This window comes from Columba livia, chromosome 10 (assembly GCF_036013475.1).
Source record: "Columba livia isolate bColLiv1 breed racing homer chromosome 10, bColLiv1.pat.W.v2, whole genome shotgun sequence".
Taxonomy (NCBI): Eukaryota; Metazoa; Chordata; class Aves; order Columbiformes; family Columbidae; genus Columba; species Columba livia.
The window spans coordinates 14,316,193-14,333,752 of NC_088611.1; the positions used below are offsets into that span (position 1 = coordinate 14,316,193).

General features: G+C 39.1%; 1 protein-coding gene across 1 annotated transcript in view; it reads right to left on the reverse strand.

Moving 5' to 3' along the window:
* The window catches only part of TAFA1 (TAFA chemokine like family member 1), a 258,691-nt gene extending 241,331 nt beyond the window's left edge, over window positions 1–17,360 (reverse strand). Inside the window, exons 1-2 of the transcript XR_010475103.1 lie at window positions 17,196–17,360; window positions 10,036–10,129 (exon numbers count right to left, since the gene is read on the reverse strand). The gene's annotated coding sequence lies outside the window, so the exon portion shown is untranslated. The remainder of the gene's footprint in view (window positions 1–10,035; window positions 10,130–17,195) is intronic.
* Window positions 17,361–17,560: the final 200 nt, after the last annotated feature.

The following is a 17,560-nucleotide window of genomic DNA, read 5'->3' on the forward strand; positions in this document are numbered from 1 at the left end:
ACCCATTAGAACAGCACTCACATATGAAACAATGCACAGGTCTGCTTGTTCCCATTTTTATGCACTGCTATAAGACTATAAATATTCATCGTAATGTAACTGAAAATTATTGAAGTGAGAAAAAAGAGAAACAGGGAAGCCATTTGCTTCAATTCATAAACAGCATCTGTTGGGAAGTTATTCATAGATTGCTTCAGGGCCTGCTGAGCAGTAAGCCCATGGAAAAGGATGCCATTGCAAGCAAATTGGCCAAAACTGCAATGGAGATGCTATTAAACATGATTCACTGACAGCCAGGGAGAATGATCAGGCACTGGGTCGTTTTATGTCTTCTTTTATCACTGGGACACAGAAGTAGCCTCCAGCCAAAGTCTCACACAGTTCAAATTAGAAGAGCAACCTTCTAAGTATATTAGGCCCTAACTAGCGGCAAGAGAAAGTTGCGTGAAGTGATATTATAGTGAGCACAGTTGTTTATTTGTTCCTACCTGAGGCACATGTAAAATCCCCTTGCAAATCAGGGTGGCCACAACCTTTCTTACTGTATATTTTTGGCCAAAAGTTGTTCAAATATCTTATTGTAAAAAGGCGGAAATGCAGCAACTGATTTACAGGGCAGAGCTACAGTAAGGTAAAACTACTCAGCCCTTCTGAATTCCATGCAAATAGTGCTGAGTTTTCAGCTAATGATCTGGTCCAAATTTTGTTACCACCTGTGGGATTTATCACATCATGAGGAATTTGACGAATGCACTTGCAATCAATATGTGGACAAAATTTTTCTCAGCCCCATTTGTTCTCTTGTTGTAAGTTATTTATACTTTTAATTAACTGCAGCAATTCACTGACTCCAGGTAACTGAAATTGAGCCCCCTTCATAACCAGGATGCTCCATAGGCCCACAGCTCACAAAGTGGAGTGGTTTTGTATGTATTTGATCTATTTTCCTGTGTTGCAACTGAGACAAACAGGAAGAGATATGAAGCTATTCAAATGACATTTGTTTGTCTGTAGCTGTTATTTTGTACTACTTTTAAATACCACCGTAAGTTGTTTTCTCTTTTCACAAATACATGGGAAATACCTGTTCTTCAGCTGCTTGACCTGCATGAGGTGGGAGACTTTCAGGTTACTGGTAGGCTTTAAATCAAGCCCATAAAAATGCCTGAATTTACAAGCAAACAATGGTATTTTCTCCTAAGCAAACATTAATAATTTGTCATTTGGTGTTTACTTTTTTGTTGTTGAAGTACAAACTTGCCTGTGACTCGAGTGAAGGTCTTTTGCACATACCAAACACAAGTTTGTTTGCATGCATTTTTCGAGGGATATTTGTGACTAGTAAATGCATTTCCACAAATTATGACTGTTTCATGCTAGGGGGAAAAAAGTTAATTTATTCACCAAGTACCCTGGAATGTGATATCTGGTGGGCATTAGTTACACCTATTAATTAGTGTACTTCTCAGGAAAGTTAAGTTAGCTTTAAATTATTCATTTAAAGGTTGACATGCTCTCCAGGAACAGTAGGGGATGTGGTGGGTGTGTTACATTTACGAGGTAACAAATGCTCAAGCACAAAGAAACCTCCACTCAACCTTTAAGTGGAAGAAAAAACATTTTAAGAAGTTTCATCCAAATTCTCTTTGTATTACTTTTTGACACAATATGCCCCTTTGGTATTCATTTGCATGAAACTGTTTGCTAGAACAATTGAGATTTTACCAGTTAGAAATGTTACTGAGGAAATATTTATTGTCAATGAATTACATATCTGAACACCTACGAGATGTGATGCATGGCTGCAGCACTGTCCTACTCCATATAAAGAACTATACCACATGATTAAGGACATATAATTAAACAACATACCATGAAAGTTCCAGATCAGGCAAAACTATTCAAATGTGTGATATTATCAAATCTAAGGCTAAATGACAAAATCAATGTTTGACAAGCAAACACAGATCTTAACTTCATAGATTACTTATTCATTGCATATAACTTGCTTGCCCTTTCATCTCTCCACACCCAAACTGTGTAATCCTATTAATTTCTTGGACACCCTAATTTTAAACATGTGAGGATGTGATCTGGCAGCACCATCTGGACTGTAAGTGTGAGTTTTCTAGTTCAGGGACATTGTGGCCTGGGAGCCACTTCGGGACTGACAGGTATGCTGCCAGAACAGCCTTCAGCCCGGTCCTGCCACACTGAGTGAATCCTGTTACTGTCCCTTCTCTGTCAAGTCAAGTAATAAAATAAAGGGCTCAAGTTCTTTCAAGTTCTTTTCAAGATTTAGGTTCCATATTCTCCAAGGAACTACATTTTGGGCTGTATTTATGCCTTTCCTCTTACACTTCCAGCACAAAACAGCAGGAGGCAGTTGAACAGAACACTTGCAAAGATCTCCCTATTCATAACTTCACTACTTCCCAAGTGGGGCTTCATGGACAGTTCAACTGGAATTGGCATAAATTTAGACAAATTAAAGTCATTTTAAGCATGATCAAAAAAACCCATTCTTGTTTACAGAGGAAGATAATTAATTTTTCAAAAGTGTTACTGCATATATTAGAGCTGTTAGGAACGGCTCTAGTTTGTGCTGAGACCATTCATGGAGATTTCCATTCCTTTATTTATTCCTTTATTAAATAAGGGAGAGGCCATAGCAACCCCTATCACACAGTTCCATTCATTTATTGATTCTGCATTATTCAATCTATGTAGGTTTTATTGTGGTCATTGTCTCACATTATGCTGTAGACTCTCCAAATCAAAACCATTCATTGTAATACTCCTGCATTTTGAGGCTCTGAATAACCTGGACAGGAAAACAACCACCCTCAAGAGCTGACCTGGGTCTAGAATGACTTTGTGTATGAAGACTTTCCCCAAATCTTTTAATCTCAATTCCCACTTTATGTCATCTCCACCTAAAATACCAACCAGCCCAAAGCCCAGTCATTAATCTGAATGAATCAAATTTATAGTGAGAGGAAAACCAAACCAATAAGCCAGTCAGCTTTGAAACAGTCTTGCTTAGGCACATTTCCAGCAAAATTCTATGTTCCTCATAGGAGGCTAGTATTCTAAGCACAAATTATTTTATGAAAGCTATGTTTCTCAGTATAATTGCAATGTTTTATTATTATAAATGTTTTCAGCTATTCACCAAAATGGATTTAGTCCCTTACATGATAAAGTTCATACCCTAAAATGATAAAACCTGGATTATCTCAGCTGGAGATGAGAGTTTACTCCTATGTATGCCAAGTCATTCCAGATGCCCTGTGACCACGTTAGCCCAGCTCCAAGCCTGTCTTAGGAAAAGCAAAGTAAATTAGTTCAGACTTGGGCATGCATGAGTGTAATCCCAGGACTGTGAGTCAGAGAAGATACCTCCCTGAGCTGGGAATATGGGCACAGACAACTCTCAGGTAGACAGACCCTTGAAAGGCACACAACTGTTCAGCACTGAGAAACTCTAGAAGATGCCTGGGAAATCCTTTGAGTGACTTACCTCCCCTAGGAACTAACACATTTTTTGCCTGTTAAGGCTTTGATGCAAAAGAGAAGAGCTGTTCATCCACAATGTGAGAGAAAGTTGGATAACCAGTTTTAATGGCATATGGCACATCCATCTGTTAAGGACATGGCACATCACACATCTGTTTTCTGGCACTGGCCTGGGAGCAAAGCTGCTCCGAGCTGCTACCAGCACTATGAACTCCCTTCCTAATTTAAAAGCGATGGCTTTCCCAGGAAGGAAGCATTGAGTAGCAAGCTCAAATCAGCATCCTGAGCCACACCAGTATGAATCATACCGGTGCTTGTGTCTCGTGAGCTGAAATTTGACGGGGTATCAGCAAACTGCAAAGAGATTAGATCTAGTCCACATGGATGTGCACTTCCTATAAATGTGGGAAATAGAAGAAAAGAGAATAAAAGGAAAAGAGAACAATTCTGTTCTAAAAACGTTGTTTACATCAAACGTTCTTGATGAGCCTGACCCAGTCTCACCAAACAAACAGTCAGTCAAAGCAGTGGTGACATTGTCCATATTGTTTTGGTTTTCTGGTCATGCTCTGAATCTTAACAGATCTGAATCTTAAAATTCCAGACCTGAGTCTGCACTGTGAGGGGCCTGAGCAAGCAACTGTATCCATAGAATCAAAACCTAAAGGTTCCTTCCCTTAATATTCACCATCCTTCCAGGAGAGAGACTCAAAAGGCACAGGATCAGGCAGTGATTAATTCTTAGGATAAACCCATTGAAGCAATACCCAAATTTAACTGATCTCATTGGTTTTCTCCTTTGGGGGCTGGTCTTTCTCATGTATCATGTCAGCTGAGGAAAACTATGGAACCAGAAGTCTTCCCACCAAAAATTATTTACCACGTTTAGAGGCTCCTTAGGCTAATAATTTTGCTCATTTAATGATATTTGTAGTCCAAACAATTATTTAAATAAGAATAAAAGTGAGATTTTCATGTAGGCTGTTTGAAATACTGTGATTGATATCTCTGAGGTAGTTCAGCGAGTGAACATATAAAATACGAGAACAGAGTGTGTTAGCACAAAAAAAACAGAACAAATGACATGGCTTCAGCATGTAACCCAGGAAACAAAAATACCTCATTCAGCTGGCATTTATCAAAGTGATAGATGTCAATATTGTTGTTCCCTTGTAGGTTAAGTAAATCTATCAAAAATGGATACAGCTAGGACTCAGTAAAACAGTCTCTTTTTTACAGCTTGTTTTCTTGTGGAAGTTCAATTTCTATTATAGGAGGCCAGCAGTTAAAGAGAGCCACATATCTCTAGCATACTATCTCTGCTTGCATGTGATTTTTATAAATTTGTACCACAGTATAATCAGAGCTTTCAGCACTGAAAACATGCAGTTCCTTTTGTTAACACTTTAAAATTTGAAAACTCAGTAGCAGGAGATTAAATCGAAAATTGCTTGGCCTTATTCTCTCATTCAGTGGAGGAAAAAATAATAATAAAAAGAAGCTTTGTGTTAGTCAGAGAAAGCAAGCTCTTTATGCACCATTAACAGAACTAGTACAAGGGATTTTTAAACAATGGGCTAACAATTGCTGATCCTGAAAGGTGAAAAACGGCATGAGTCTCAACAAAAAGGATTCAACTGCTTGTTCATTTCTGCTTGCAAAGAGAATGCAGAGCATCATACAGCTTTCTAGCACTCTTACAATACATAAACATGAAACAGAACATCATATGCCTTTCAATGTCTATTATTATGCATAGCTCGATCAGGATAGTGACTATACAGAGGATGGGGTGAAGGGTTTCCTAAGGCACATGGATGACAAGGTTTCCACTCCTGCATGTGGAAATCTCTGTTTGCAGAAAGATTATCCATACAGTCTAAAAGGCTATATGAAAGACTATTCACACAGTCCATCCATGTGACAGGTGAGGATCAGTACACTGTACACTAATAGTGCTCTATATTCTGCAATTCTATGAGTCCTCATGATCTAAGTGAGAAAAGGATATTTTGAATATTAAGTAATAGCTACAATACAATGAACTCAACACTGTATCTGTCTCAACAAATTTCCTCTTTCACTTAACTACAACTCAAGGATACTCAACTTTTTTGTGGTGGGATAAACTACCTTATAGACTGCTTGGACTCTTTCCTTATTTGATGTTGTGCCGATTCACTGTCATTGCTTTGTCCTGTAAGAACATTAAGTGCAGTTTGTAGCTCCACTGAGCATCTTGTATAACAAAAGTAACTTAAAACAAACAAACAACACCACCAAACAAAAACAAAACCAGAACCAGTAGAGGAAAGAGATTGTGAAGGACAGAGCGGTACTACCTTTTATAGCTGAGAGCAGCTGCAGTTGCCCAGCTCTCTGGCACCCCCAACTCCAACACCCACCAAGTGCCTGGGTAAGACTCCAGGCAAAAAGCTGCCACAGTGTTGTGCTGTCATGCTAACAAATCCAAGGCTTGTTAGTTTAATGATGCCTTTGGTGTGTCTCCATAACATTCACAGCAGCAACTGCAGTGTAGATTTACCCAGGGAGAGGCCAACAGATGTGGTGAGTTGTGCTCACAGCTAGAAGTGCAAAGTGTTTGATCAGCTGTATGTAGATAATTAGTTCTATAATTTAAAAAAGTTTCTGTTATTCCTTAACATCCTCACTAAGCTGCAAGTAGAGAAATGCTTCTCTAAACACCAACTGTCAGAGGAAATTTCCATTCATGGGAACTTTACTGTTAATTCACGGAGAACTGAAAACCAAAGAAATTTATAATTGCATTCAGAAGACTCACAAGACAATCTTAATATATTTCTGTAAACTTCAATATGTAAAATACAGGAGACTGATTCCCAAATGTTGTTCGAATGATCCAGTAAGGAGTAAAGTGACAAACATTAAGCAAGGTGATCTTCCAAAACAAGTATCTACATCTTTTTGTTGGAAAATTATTTAGACCACAACTCTAAAGATCAAGTCCAACTGTCAATATAACTCTGGCACTAAACGACGTCCCCAAGAAACTCGTCTATGCATCTTTTAAACAACTGCAGGGATGGTGACTCCACCACTTCCCTGGGCAGCCTGTTCCAATGCCTGACAAACCTTTCCATAAAGAAATTTTTCCTAAGGACCAACCTGAACCACCCCTGGGGCAACTTGAGGCCATTTACTCTTATCCTATCCCTTGTGACTTGGGAGAAGAGACCAACACCCTGTTCACTACAATCTCCTTTCAGGTAGTTGTAGACAGCAATAAGGTCTCCCCTCAGACTCCTGTCCTCCAGGCTGAACCTCCTCAGGTACCTCAGCTGCTCCTCATCAGACTTGTGCTCTAGCACCTTCACCAGCTTCATTGCCCTTCTCTGAACTTGCTCCAGCACCTCAAGGTCTTTCTTACAGTGAGGGGCCCAAAACTGAACAGAGGATTCGAGGTGCATCCTCATCAGTGCCCAATACAGAGGTTTTATATTGAATTCTAGAGTGACAAACACAAAACTTTATAAATATTATATTTATGGCCATTCACTGGAGCAGAACAGCAATGTTGAAAGCTTACACTTCTGATAATATATTTTTCTAAGCCCTCCATAGCTTTGCTTTACAAAAGCTTGAAAATATTTGAAAGAGGCTTCTGGTGTTTCTCCACATTCTATTGATGAGAGCACTACTGTCTTTTTTTTCAGAGCTTTTAATTCAAAGTATGAATCTCTTCTTGGAACATATAGAAAGAACTGATTAAAGCACTGCCCAGTGTAGTGTACCTGACATTTAATCAACATTTGCCCATTGTACTGGATCTCAATACCAACAGGAAGATAAGGACTTTTGCTGTTTTCAATTCATGCATATCTATGCATGACTTTAAAAAGAAACACTACTGAATTTCTTCTGAATTGCACAGTTTCGTGTCCAGCACAAAGCATGGTGATATGAATCTGCTACTGCTATGCTTTTATGTGGAAGAGTTAACTTTTAAAAAGCCAGATTATCAGCCTGTTTATGCAAATGAGAATGTTGTTATTCAAGACAACAGCAACCAAGTGTTATATAGCAGAGTTCAGACTATAGATGAGAAATGGCAAGGAAGGAATCCTGGGTTATATGCTTACACTCCCTTCCTCTTTCTAGTTTTATGAATGCACCTGGTCACTGACAAAAGGATGAAAAATCTCGGTCATGTAAAATAATGTCCAGGTTTGCTCAAATAGAAAGGTGTCAGATTTGATCAATCATCATTTCTGCTATGGTTTTATTCATTGTTCTTACTTTAGATAAGCCAAAGGAACTATAACACTTCTTTGATGTCAATAATACTTGTTACCATAGGAAAGTCCATTGGTTTTGATCCAGCTCATGGTATGGACTGGACTATGGACACTAATGGGACAGTAGCAGTATCCTTCAGTTTTGGAGAGAATGGTGGCTGTAGATACGTAAAGATGTTGAGTCTCTTGTAAAAATAATTTCAGAAATCAAGGGGAGAAAGAAAAAGGAATTATTTCCTCTCAGCCAGGGAAATGATGCTCTGTGGGGCACGTGAGCGCTTTGTGCTGCCAAGTAACCCACAGACACACTTAAGAAGCAGGGGGATTAAGTGTGTTGTTTGTTTTGCACTTTTTGACAGATCACCTATTTAAGGACCTTGAGATTTAGATTTTGAATGCTTAATTTAAAAGTTTCCTTCGTATATACAGTGTCCTACATGTATAGAGCAAAAAATACATTCAACCTCTATACCCTTGTTTAATAATGTAAAATGTTCCTGTTAGTTCTGTATCAGTTTCTTGTAATTAAGACATTAGATGTCTTTGCTATAGAAATATAATAAATGAACTTCTGCCTTCAAACTACCTTCATATAGTGCAGCTTTTTGCTGTAAGGGCGATGCACTGAAGTGGCTGCTGTGTCAGCAATGCTCCTTTATGATGCTGTGCCCACCAAAGAGAAGTATGACCACACGGATTTCTTTCCCATTCTTCCTTAAAGTACTACTACGAGGGGAGGAAAAGTCCAAAATAACCCCAGGAAAATTACTTCCAGAGCAAATCCACTTTCTTTTTTTCTTTTTTTCTTTTTTTCTTTTTTCCTTTTTTTCTTTTTTTCTTTTTTTCTTTTTTTCTTTTTTTTTTGTTTTGTTTTTGTTTTTTTGTTTTCTGAATATTTAGGCAGGAAAATTAGAAACAGTGAATCCTTTTCTTACCACCTTTTTTGAACTGCGCTCTGGCAACTTTCTATCTATGACACCTGGCAGCAGGGATGAGGCTTCAGCAGCTGGTACGCAGCTAAATTATCTTCTTTGCATCTGTAGAATCCATATGAAAGTTTAATAAACATACCAGATGACAGAGTTTTTAAGGCCTTAATCTGGCTGCCAACAGTAGTTCTCTCAGCTAATGGTCATGAGTGCTTAGAAAGACTATTGTTTTTAAAACATTAATGACATCCCAAGGCTACTGCAGCAGCCACCCTATATATTAATGTAAACGTTTCAAGGAACCTAAGCACAGTCAAGCCCTCTTAAAAGAAATAGATTGACTTCATTTGAACTTAAACATATGCTTAGAGCTATGCATACATTTAAATGTTCTGCTGAATGGCATTTTTCTTCAAAGAACAGCCCTGTTAACTTCAATAAGACTATTTATATTATCATGTTCTACCAGTCTTAAAGTATAAATTTATAATCCATTAATCGCAAGCCCAAACCCATGAAATACTGTTATAATGAACATATTTAATAAAGTTCACCTTTGCTCAGTTCTAAGCCTTATAATGTATCTGTAAAGAATCTCAAGAACATAGGATTGCATTACTAAAGGGCACTGAATATGGAATTTTAGAATCTGTATCCATAAATTTGGTTTTATACTCTTTTATTTGCTAGGGTATTTAAAGGAGGTCTTGGTGTCATTTCAAATATGGTCTTGCATCCAAACAAAGGTATTTTGGAGCAACATATCACTGTTTTCTGCTACCAAAACAACGGAAGAAAAGTGTCTAAAAATGCAGCAGCTCTATTTAGCCTTTTTATGAAATACGTAAGACAAGTTGTGCATCAAAGCTCTCTCTGAATTATGCTTAAAAATCAATTTTATGAACATTAAGCCCGCCATACAACACCTTTACGCCTTTTGCTTAAACGCAGGTTTTCAGTATTCCTGTGAATGAAAAAATCTGTTTACTCTCAGTCTGTGCAATAAGATCCTTTGAAAAGGCATTGCCATTGTCAGGTGGCCATTTTGGGAAGGGAAACATTGCTCCTGATCAAGAGAGCAACTAAACCATACCAGAAGGAGGTTTTGGGGAATACACCATGGGGAGCAGGAAGGAGTTGTGCACAGCAGGGCACCAGGAGCCTGTGGCGTGCACGGAGACCAAAATCGCTGGGAGCAGCCAGCCCGGCCTCGGGAGCTACAGCAGCGGCTTGTGAGGGACCAGAAGGCAAGAGGCAGCATCTGCTGCAGCTCAAAAAGTCACTTGGTTTGCCTGGATGCAGAGACTTACCAAAGATATAGCAGAAGCAGAAGGGAGTTTTCATCAACAGTTTGTCAAGTGTCGTCACCTTCAGATTTGTTTAGGTATCAAGCTAAGACATCTCCTGAAATGAAACAGCAAAAAACATGTATGTCAAGTTTCAGCTCAGAGTTTATACAACATATATTGTACAAAAGCCTAAGGGATGCATATTGGAGTGGGAGAGAAAAGGGAAGGTACACAGAGACTCTTGTCCCTGGGGATCCCTGTGAATCCACTGGAGAAGGTGTTGGTTCCCCTGCAGCATAACTCAGAGCAGACCTGAAATGTGACATACATTCACCATGCTGGGTTTTTTTGTTTTATAAAAAAATAAGGCAACTACAAGGTGAAGCTATTGAGAAATCCACCTTTCGTCTTGGAGTTTGGGCTGAAAAAGCTACATTTCATCCTTTCTACTTAGAAAAGGAAAAATATTTTTTATTCCCTTTCAGTGAAAGAATTCCTCATTTCCTATTTTGTGACCCAGCCTTCCGTCACTATTGCTAATAGCAATGAGATTTGGACAGACAGCTGGAAGACTTGGAGGATACCATCTGACTCATGAAAACTAAAGAGAGAGCAAGAGGCAGAGGAGACAGATGGGTGTGGGATGGGGCCACAACCTCTTCAAGCAGCACAGATGCTCCAGAAGAGAATGTGTGTCTGCAGCCCTACACCCAGTTCTGGGGAGTCAGAAGAGGCATGAACCAATAATATTTGTAACAGCGGTGGAAGGAGTAATCACGGATGTGGGCATCTGAGTCTCTTAAATCCTTTCAGCAGTCCTTTGCTAAATTCTGTTCTCACTGTGTGGGGTTACCTTGCAGAGTAATTCTGGATTTACAGTGAGGTAACAGACTCAGAACAATTTGTCTGTTGAGAAGGCATTGCCTGTGAATGATTTGAGATTTTCAGAGGGATTTGTGCACTTTATTTATTTGAAAATCTAGGTACTGGCACTCTAGGAAGGTCAACCATTGATTTCCAGGGAGCAAAGATTTCATCTACATCTTCACAACTATTGCTGTAACACAGAATTGCTCTTCTGCATCTAGGAAAACCACTTTATTATGGGACTACATCTAAATAATAGCAACACCTGTTAAACTCATTGTTAAGAATCTTAATTGTTAAGATGTTAATACTTTTAGAATAATATATTATTTACCCTTGAGTGTAACCTCTAGTGAGATTAAAAGAAATAAAGACATGATGGTTATTACCTAGAACATAAGCAGATTTTCATCTACCTTTCTCCTACTAAAAGCAACATTGCTACTCATCCTCTCAAGTTTTAACAAGTTAAAAGACAGAATGGAGCAAAGAGGGGAAGTTGTTGGGTCAAAACATTACATAAAATAGCTAAGCACAGGAGAGAAAAAGCAATCTCTTAAGAAAAGTCAGAACAAGGAACAAAAGGCTAATAATTCACAAGCCAGCTTCTAAGGACAGCGCAAAGTGGTTTCATTGCACTTTAGGCAACATTCCCTACTTCTCATTGAAAATGAGGAAAAGAATAATTTGTTATTGCATCTATCAGCAGCACTTGCAATATTCATCTATGTGACCTGGCAGCAGGAGAGAAAGAAATGAATTAAAGTACTGGTGGAAAAGGAGGGGTAGGAATATCTGAGTGGGTATTGCACTTTGCTAGAAGTGGTGAGCTGTTCATATTGCATTTTGGTTTTGTAGACTGAAATAATTGGCAGGGTGCTCAGAGCAGGTGGATGGTTATTTCTAGTCTGGTCTAGATCAAAACTAATAAATAAAGTAGAAAACTTACTCAGCCTCTGGGTCCTTAGATTGGCTTTGGTTTTACTACTTATGTACTACCCGCAGCCCCAACTATTTGCTTAGTTTTGGTGTGTAATGAATAGCTCTTTGCATTTATGGCTGTAAGTATGACAGAAATCATTACATCATGCCTCATAAGAAGAAACTTTTTTTAATTTCACCCTGCTTCAGTGACTATATTCAGACTATTATGCCGCATAATCATCTCTTATTGCTATACGTTGCACTTCTGAACTGGCAAAGCAAAAGTGCCCTTTAAATGGGAATCAAGTTCTTTCCAAACTGTTTTCACCATCTGAGGCAAGCCTGTTTTTTGTCCAATTTTATTTTTCAAGACCTGCCCCTCTTACTATGAGTACCGCTCAGTTGAACAGCTCTATCATTAGGCTTTACAGAAAGGCGTGCAAGAGCATCTGGGCAGGACTTAGCACCGTGTGCCTCTGAGACACGGAGTGAAAAATGTCACCGGCTGGATCGCAGGCTGCTGACAAAGCAGGCGGCGGCTGGGAGAGGCAAACAGAAGCAATTCAGTAAATGATACGCAGTCCCTGAAGTGATGTATTCTGAAGCTAAAAAGAAAGGAAAAAGCAATCAGGAAATGCCTTTGCCATGGTTGCTAACACTGTTCCAACTCATGACAAAAAAGGAAAACCTCTCATTTAGTACATAGCAGTGAAAAGTGTCAACCCAGTTTGTCTGTCAGAAAAAGTCTATTAATAATACTTTCTACTAAATAGCTTATCTAAATTGCTCTAGCTACTTTTTAAAGCTGATATTATTAGCTCCATTAAAAGGACTGCCAAACCGATGTCCAGTGGCGCAGCCTTTCTAAGGCTGCATTTCATGGTTCCTGAACAATCAGCTTCACATCAAAGGTGATTCTGCTGTGTCAGTGCTGCAAGATGAATTCAGGGTTTGGGGGTGGATTTGGGTAAACTCATCCATGGCATTGTTATGCTTTTTGGCAGAGGTAAGTTGAAGATGTCTCTATTCATCTCAGGAAGATACGGATTTAAAATCTGAAGGAGTCTGGACTTGAGCTCAGGGTTGCTCCTTCCAGACAGACCACAGGAATGAACAAATGCTCAGATCCCTTCCAGGTCTGTCTCTCTCTAGAGAGCTCCACACATGGACACAAAAAAATATTCCATCAAGAGGCAGAAAAAAAGCCCTTTTCATTGGAATCATCCCCTATAAAACACACCTGCTCTTTAAAGGGACAGAATTTCTTGGGCAGAAGAAAGACTGACCAGGAAAGCTGACATTTCCATTAGATGGAGAAATAGCACATTATAGTGCTCTCGTCTAGTCTGCAGGTCCTGAATTTTCTCTCTCTAAATGGCCATATAAATCTAGTGACAAAAACAGGCAGTTTGTCAATGAATGAATAACCACCAGAGCAGTGCACCATGTCACCATCCTTCAGCAGCTATCACACCTGAGAAGCATTTTTTGGAAGAAACTGGAAAATATAGGCTGAAGCTTTCAAAAGAAATTAAGGGAAGCTTCACCCCTTCATTCCTACATTAACAAACTAATGTTCTGACACAGCTTTTTCAAAGGTTAAAGATTTTCCATTAAAAATTTCTGTATATTGTGCCTCTGTATTAAATCACGCATGCCAAAAAGTTGCTCTGAATTCCTAGTACACGCTGTTACTTCTCGCTCACCAAGAACCTCTGAAAGTGTAATATGTACAAGCCCAGCCCAACCAGCACAATATTGTAGTCTCCTTACATGATCCAAAAATCATCGCTACGTGACTACTCTGAAGTAAGTTTTCTTGCCATTTAAAATGCTAAAACCTAAAAAAGAAAAAGAAAAAAAACACAAACAAACAAACAAACAAACCACTTTCATTTTAAGCATTAAGCATTTAAGCTTTCCTTTTAAGCATTTCACACCTTCACAAACCACGTGAGAGAAGACAACCTTTCCAATCACAGAACGTCATGGTCTCCTCTCTGGAACACAAAACCAAACCAAACCAACTAACCAACCAAACAAACAAGAGTCCAAATCAGCTTGAATCACAGACTTATCTTTCAAGCCACAGCTCTACTTCACTCAAGTTTGAATTCCAGGTAACCTAGTAGGAAAAAAAAAAAATCAACTTTTTTTTTTTTTTTTTACAGTCTGGCCTTCTGGGTCATAAGTTTAAAATATATTTCAGAGATTAAGCACTAAAAATCATTTTTCAAAGGTGGAAGATTTGGCAAGAGCCAAACATGCAATGTGTGCCTCTGGAAGACATAGAGAGTTAAGAGGTTTTTAACCCACTCAACATCAGGTATCCAACTTCAATGTCATGAATTAACTGGAAGAGATTCATTTTTTCTTCACTAACTATAGATGAAGGTTGGACTTCCAAAACTGAGGGCTTTAAGCAGCATTTGGCTGAGATGCACAAAGCAGCCTCAGGAGTGGTATGAATGACCCTTTCCTATAGAGCACAGAAGCAGCATTTAGCAATGGAACTGAGGGAAATCTTGCTGCATATATGCAGATTCTTCCCACCTATATTTACAAATGTGACCTCGCACTACATTGTTAAAGATGATTTACAATATGGCAGTTGACACCAAGGAGGCTGGGTATTGGATACAGTACTCTTTAAGACTTGGCACTTCAGAAAAATGACAGATATTTGAAAACAATATCAGCTTAATTTCCCTTTCTGTCCCATGCAAAAAAGCTGTAAACCGTTAGACCTTTTTCCTGTAACTTGCTTAATTGCTTAATTTGATTGATGTAGATGACTGAACAAAGGGTAAGACAATGAAAACCAGGCCATTATCTTTATTTGTCAGCATAATTTTATTTTGCTTAAATATTTGGTTTTGATTTTATTCAGGTTCTTACACCAGAGAACATTTTTCAAAAGCAAACAAATTTTACTAACAAAAGACTTGTCGTCAGAAATTTCACTCCTCAAACGTAAAGGGGAAGTGACTTAACCAGCTAAATATTACAGGAATCTGAGTGAAATCATAAGCAAGAGACTGACTGCAAAATGTGTTAGAGAAAGCTACTCCTCCTGCTCTCAGCAGCTGAGAGACCACTGCTCTCATTTGAGTTTGACACTTTTTCCAGCTTGTCAAATAGCAAATTAGTACTTTATTTGTTGAGCTGATCCTCAGTGGCTAAATTTTACTGAACTACAAGATTCACTCTGTAAAGCAGTTGTTCTTTTGCTAATGGTGCTGTGTTTCATTTAGGAAAACAATATAGAGCACAGTGAATTATGCCTATGGTGATAATGGGCATTTGGCTCTCAGATTTTGATTGTGCTATTAAAAAATGTGGAAGATCATTACTCAGAAATAAGGTCTTGATAAGCATTGTGCTAGAAGAGTTAGAAGCTGTGTGGGGAAAAGGACATTCATATGAATTTGATTAATTATTGATTGAAGAAAAATGCTTTTGTCCTATCAGTATCATAGGATGACAGTTCTAAAGTAAACGCATGTTCTTTCCTGTTCACTGTGGCATTGCTTTAATTTCACAACTCAGTAGCCCAGGCATCACCTGAGTTCCTAAAGAATTGAATAATTGATCCATAATTAATGGATGCACAGAGCAAGAAAATAATAACAGGATAATAGTTAATACAAGAGTCAACTATGGAGAATGAGGCTGTGTAGTTGTCTAACCTTATGAAATTGTTTTATTAACTTTTATTAGATCTAGAGGGTCACATGCTGAAAGACACTTTTAAGAGCAAAAGTCATTTGAGAAAACGTTGTGTGACTGCCAAACTACTTTGAAGAATAACCTAAGAAGTCTGGTAAATGCACACACAGTTGTGTGCATGATGATTCGAATTCACTCCATGGCTGCAGTAATCATGAGATTTTCTTTGTACAGATGGAATGGACTGAACAGGTGACACTTTCACATTGAATTGACTACAAGATATATCAAAGTTCTTGTGAAAAAGAAAATTTCAGCATAGAGGCTTCCACCCTGCCCTTCCGTTCTCCCCAAAGTTTGATTTATACTGTCAAAAGAGAGGAGCCCTCGTTGTGGGTTGTCTGAATTTAGAGTTGATGAGTTAGTTTTCTGTATTTGGAGTTAATAGGCTAGTTTGTTGTGTGAATAAAGTTAAGTGTTGCGGTAGTTGTGAGGCGACTTGGAGGCGGGGAGCTTGTGGTCGGTGGGGGTGCCTGCGCCCTGGAGCCCTGGAGCGGGGGACAGCTTGTGACTACGAGATAACGATCTTGTTACCATGCGAACACTGCCTGACTAAGATTCCCGCCTTAGCTAGCTTAATGTCTGTTAAAGTGATTAGCCAATCAGCATGAAACATGTGTGCCTTAGACTATATAAATGTATGTTTGCCATACAATAAAGCGGACACCTTGCTTGCATCAAGTTGCGTCCCCGTCTCTCAGTCGCGGCACTCGTTACTTGGCCTCTGGGCATGTTGTGGAGGAGAGACCTCCTTGTTGCCAACCAGACCACTATGGCAGGAAAGATCCATTCAAAGGCTTCCCATATTTTGTATCTTCCCTGTCACCATCCTCATGCCAGCATTATGCACCCACATGCATATGTGCTCCATGAGTATGGGCCTGTACTCCACAATTAGCTCAAGTTTAAAAGACTCAGGTTACCATAACACCCAGTTCTCAGATATGAACAGATGGCATTTATAAATGCACAGGAACTAGAAGGTAATTCTCTAAAGCAAGTTTATTTCTGTAAACCTTTCAGAGTCATATGAATATGATAGACAGTATTAATTCACTGATCTGCTGAACAAGAGAAGCAGAGCAATCTGGTTTGTCCAAGGATCTTTGGCTCTTAATGCGAATTTTAGCAAATGAAGATGTGTATAGAAACCTATACAGTTAGGTTATCAGTTCAGTCTACAGTACTTGTTCTGCAACACTGGCTGCTGACCTGATGGCTACTATTCAGTCTCAACCTGCTCTCATTTCTTATTTCTCTGAGCATGACTGAGGTGCTTCCGAGAAGGGGAACCTCAGAGAGCTGCATGGGAATCTCCCCAAACTGCAAGGCATCAGACATCTCCTGCATAACTGATACATACTTTGGAAATCAGACAGCAATGTGCCATTGAAGAACACAAATGAATTAAGATGAGGCACGCACTTTAGAGAACAGACTGAAAACATGGGTCGTGTCCAGCTTTAAGCACTGTGAATCTCTGAAAATCTCAAGCTGACAGCAGTTCGCAGAACTGGATTCTAAAATAAAAACTCAGTTCCCCATGTACAGCAGATGGATCTAAATGAGAACATGGATAAATATAGAGGATTAAAAAATAAAATATTTATTTGAAGCAAATAAATCACCATGCTCACAACCATCCAAGGAAAGGCACTTACCCACCAGAAGGGGCTGAGCAGCATTAGCAAGCTCCACCGGAGTTCATTCTGTGTCCCCTCAGAAAAACACAGGCAAGTTGTCAGGCACTTCCCAAGCACCCACGTAATGAATAGTCTGAAGGCACCTGGTCTGTGGTGATGAAGATTAGGATGGCACACATGAAGAGCAGAGAACTTCAGACAGGCAGTTCTTCTGTTCCCAGACTGCTGATAAAGTTGGATCACATGTATATGTAAGGGGAGCTATTTTGAAATAAGTTGGTGAGCATGTCAACTAGAACATGTTAGGACTAATGTTACTGCACTTGCCCGGGATTTACAGTGATGGGGTTCCTAACGCATCTGATGATTCAGTGAAGAAAAGT